This window comes from Ipomoea triloba, chromosome 5, assembly GCF_003576645.1.
Source record: "Ipomoea triloba cultivar NCNSP0323 chromosome 5, ASM357664v1".
In the NCBI taxonomy this organism is placed as follows: domain Eukaryota; kingdom Viridiplantae; phylum Streptophyta; class Magnoliopsida; order Solanales; family Convolvulaceae; genus Ipomoea; species Ipomoea triloba.
Genome location: NC_044920.1, coordinates 19988751 through 19993702, shown reverse-complemented (window position 1 = coordinate 19993702; position 4952 = coordinate 19988751).

Below are 4952 nucleotides of genomic sequence, written 5' to 3'. Positions count from 1 at the left end.
ATTTTGTATTTCGGTCACCATGCAACAGCCAGTGTTGTTTGGCTCGTTGGCGCCAATAGGTGTTCTGCTGATCATATAATTGGGATAGTCGACTGTCTAGTCTTCGAAACTCAGCAAGAGAAGCATTATTTCGGCATTCTCTCAAAATATGCAGCCTTGCTTTAATATTTTCAATCTCCTTGCCCAACAGCTTTCCATAGTCACCACCCCAAGCTTTTAATGCAAAGCTGCATGCCTCCAACCGAGGCAGTAAAACCTCTCCCATCGAGCTATTCCAAGACATTAAAATTTGAAGAACTATGTTGTTACAAATACTGATGGAAAATCTAACGGTAAAGGAATTAAGTATAGGGACACATTCAAGCTGAGTGTCCTAACTATCTATGGAGAAAGAAATCGATGACAATTACTTAGAGTGATGAAGAGCTAGACGAAGATTAGGAAATAAAGGAAGAAAAATATTCTAGAAGTTTCGTTGCATTCACTATAAGATATTATGTTGATATACATGTTGAAACAACAAAGTGAACAAACTATAAGTCAACGAATGATGAAGAATGAGTTAATTCTAATTTTGATCCTAGATTTATAAGTGAAAGTCTACTTTTAGTCCTTTTTTATTAGAACGTCCACTTTTAGTTCTAGTATTATTGTGACATGACCATTTTTTGGTCCTTTATCAACAAAATCGTTTAAATATCGAATAAAAAAACATTTCGATCTTCCATTATTGATGTTTTTTTAAAAAATAAACATAAAAAATATAGCAATTCAACATACTTTATATAAAAAAGATTAAAATATCTTTGTATTTAACGGTATTTCAACGATTTTGTTGATAGATGACTAAAAATGGTCATGCCACAATAATACTAGGACCAAATGAGGAATTTCTAATAAAAAAAGGACTAAAAATGGATTGTCACCTATCAATTTAGGATTAAAAATGGAATTAACTCATGAAGAATTGTTATCTAATCCTCAACTTGAAGCAGCTTATTCACAATTATTCAAGTAATAGGACACTAAATGCTTAATTACAAAATCTTGAACAAAATACAACTAGGCTGAAGGATCAACTTAAGGAGAAAGAAGATAAAATCAATGAAGGTTTAGCTCGTGAAAAAAAAAAAAACTATCTCTAAAACTTGAAGAGTTGAAGAAACAAATCAAAATAATACGGAGTAGATAATATATACCTCTACTCTTGATGAGATTCTAGAATTAGGAAGAAAGGTAAAAGAGAAATATGAATTTGGATTCATTGGAGAAAACCTCTCAAAACCCTGAAATAGTCTTTCTTTGAGACTACGCGGAAGATGGGGTAAGCTATATATTCCCGTATGTCACTACAATAGAAAGAAAGGGTATATACGCCAAATTGGTCAAGAAATCCATTACTCTATTTTGAAAGTAAATTTGGGTTAAGAAGAATGACTATTTAATTTATTGTCCCATTATTGACAAAGTCTAGAATCAAAGAAACCAAATGATACTTCAATTTGGTAACAGTTACTCAAGACACGTGAGTGATAAGGAGAAAAACTTAAAGGATATCGAACATATATAGTGAATATATGATTATACTAATAGAAGGATTATGTGAGAATCGAATCAACATCAGTTCAATTAACTTTGTAATTAGAATTGGGAATGCGTGCTGGGCTGCTTCAACAGATACCAATGCAGTGTCCTTGACAAGGAAACCTGACAAAGAAACCAACATGTCATCGAAGGTAAGATCTTATAATAGTTTTTATAAAATTATGTTGCAAACATGTTGTTATTCTTAGAAAAATAAATAAATAAAATAATCAAAATTACCTGATATTCATTGTTAGCTTGCGTGCTGCAATTTTTTTTTTTTGAGTACTACTGAAGCACAAAAAGTTAACAATTACTCCACTAAGGCTCGAACCCACTACCATCATCCATGTGGAAGTGTTTTTTGAGACATTGAGTGCCACTAGACCACAAGGTCTTTGGCAACTTGGGTCCTATATTTTTTCATTCTTTTGATTATTTACTTGCTATAGTGCTTTCTTTTCTGTTGCTTGGATCTTTTGGTTTAAAAAATATTCTTTTACTTATATATATATATATATATATATATATATATATATATATATATATATATATATATATATATATTGGCGCACTCATGTGAGAACCAATGCCCAAGAAAGAACTGAGAACCAATTGTAACCGTTCACGTGTTTAGATTTAATGGATCAAATGTAATTTAAAAAAAAAAAAAAAGATGCGGTGGCATTTTTGTAAAAAATTTGAACTTTGGTGCAAGTAACATGTATTAAAAGTGCAAGCAACTGGTGCAAGTATGCAACTAAAAAGTGCAGGTAAAGTCATTTAAAAGTGTAGCCATTTCACTTAATAGTGCAAATAAGAGTTAATTCCAGCAATGGTCCCCCAATTATGTTGAATTTTCAAAATTGGTCATTGTCTTTTAATTTGGACAAAAAACGCATTTGACTATTGATTTTGTTCCGGCATTAGTCATTCCATTTACAATCAGTTAGATAGGCGTTATGTCTGGGGTACAATTGTCTTTTTAGTATACTTCCTTCCCCTTGCTCTTGTTCAGACACGTGGTTCAACGCCATTGATGGCGTCTCGTCTTCTTCAAGCCATTTCTTGAAGAACCACTCCAAGCTGGACAACCACCACCGCAATCTAGATGCCGCCGCCGCCGATCACGAGGCTGCTCTGTGGGAGTTCCGGTCTGGGGTGTCGAGTTTCTTGAACCAGATAGGCTGCTCTTCCATCTCTCATCTCAGTTTCTTGAACCAGATAGGCTGCTCTTCCATCTCTCATCTCAGTTTCTTGAACCAGATAGGCTGCTCTTCCATCTCTCATCTCAATCAAGCCAGACTTTCTACCTCAATCATACACCTCTCTCTCTCTCTTCATTAATCAACTATTACTCAGAAATCCATCAAACAACACAGCTCTCCTTCGCCATAATATCACCAATTTTGCGCCGACGAATGGGGCTTTGGAGCGAGATCTAAACTTGGAGATTAAGTTATTCTTGCTTGAGCCTCGGAATCTACGGTCTTTGAAGAATCTGATGAATGGGGAGTAGAGAGGTGAGCGCCGCATAATCATTTGAGTTCTTGATATACAACTTCAAAATACTCCGTAATTTTCGAGTGGACAGAACATGCTTGGTTCTTTGTACCAAATATATTCCACGCAGTAGCTATCTATCCAAGAAAGGACAACAACGATATGGGAGGGCTAAAATAACTTTAGATATGTGGAGAGACTTCCAATAGGATGAGATCTATATAATGCCTATCAAAGATAATTGTACTAACAAAATGAATATTTTAATTCATATTTTTTCGTTCTAGACATTTTCATAATTATATTACTCAATATTAGTTGTTTCATTAGTTCAAGAAACATTTTTATTGGTTATTTCATTTAGTAAAAATAATTGATTGATAATGTATTTATTTATAATACACTATGGTTTGTAGCAATCAATTTTAATTTTATTTTACTTTTTTGCAATACATAAATTTGTTTAAGAGATAAAAATATATTACTCTGTATATATGTTATAAAAGTTTTTGTAACAACAAATACCCAATTTGGTCTCTCGACTATTAAGATTTTACCACTTTGGTTATCGACTATCAAAATTGCTCAATTTAGTCCACAACTATACAATTTTTACCTAATTTGGTCCCCCGACTGTTAGGATATGATTTCACCACTTTGGTCGTCAACTACCAAAGTTGTTCAATTTAATCCTAACTATGAAATTTTTACCTAAAATGGTTCATCGACTATTATGATTTCACCACTTTGGTCCTTGACTATTAGAAATTTTCACCACTTTGGTCATCGACTCTCCAAAAAAGTATCCAAATCTACAATAAACTTACATTTTAGGTTAATATTTGCATAGTTGTGGACTAAATTGAGCAACTTTGGTAGTCAAAGACCAAAGTGGTGAAATTCTAATAGTCGAGAGATCATTTTAGGGACTAAATTGAGCAACTTTGGTAGTCGAGGACCAAAGTGTTAAAATCTTAATAACCGAGGGACCATTTTAGGTAAAATTTACATAGTTAGGGACTAAATTGAGCAGTTTTGATAGTCGGAAATTAAAGTGGTGAAATCCTAATAGTCGAGGGATCAAATTGAGTATTAACTCCATTATAAATAATGTATTAGAAACTATGAAATGTTTATAAGCATGTATTTTGATTTATTTAGAGTTTTAATGATTTTTGTAGACTTTTTAATGTAAAAAAGTCTTTAAAAAGTCCATAAAAATTACTTTTACAAAATTTATAAAAATCTAAAGAGATTTTATGAAAATCATTTAAATTATTTTTCTTTAAAAGTTTTAAAAGTCACTGTTAGTTTTATCTCCCACGGAATGGTCGAACGGTAGGTCAACACCACCTGAAAATCGACTTAACGCTATCGGAAAATCAGAGTAACCTTTCGGCCCTCTTTGGATTGCGAATTGCCTTTGAGTACAATGAATTGCTTATAAGTGTCCTAGATTGCTTGTGTCTCTCTTGAGACCTAGAATCCCTATTCATACAAGCTATAAGGGATTTCTCCCTTAGGAAACTTCTAAACTATTTTAGGAACACTTTCCCTTATTACATTTTAGGTACTTTCCTAATCTATCTCGATCTTCCTTCCATATCTCTCGCCTTCCACCGTCAAACTCTTTAGGAAACTTCCGTCACTGCCTGTCTTGCCCCGCCCTTCTTGCACTGCCTTTCTTACACCGCATTTCTTACCTCGACCCCTTCTAGGTCGGTCCGGTCCGACTCGTCCTCTTCTTGCTTCCCTAGCCCGACCTTTCTTCCATGGTAGTTAATCATTTCAATAGTTATGTTCAATTACTCTTAGTCTAAGATATTCAGTTGCCTTGTCACCCAAGGAACCGCCAAACATATTCT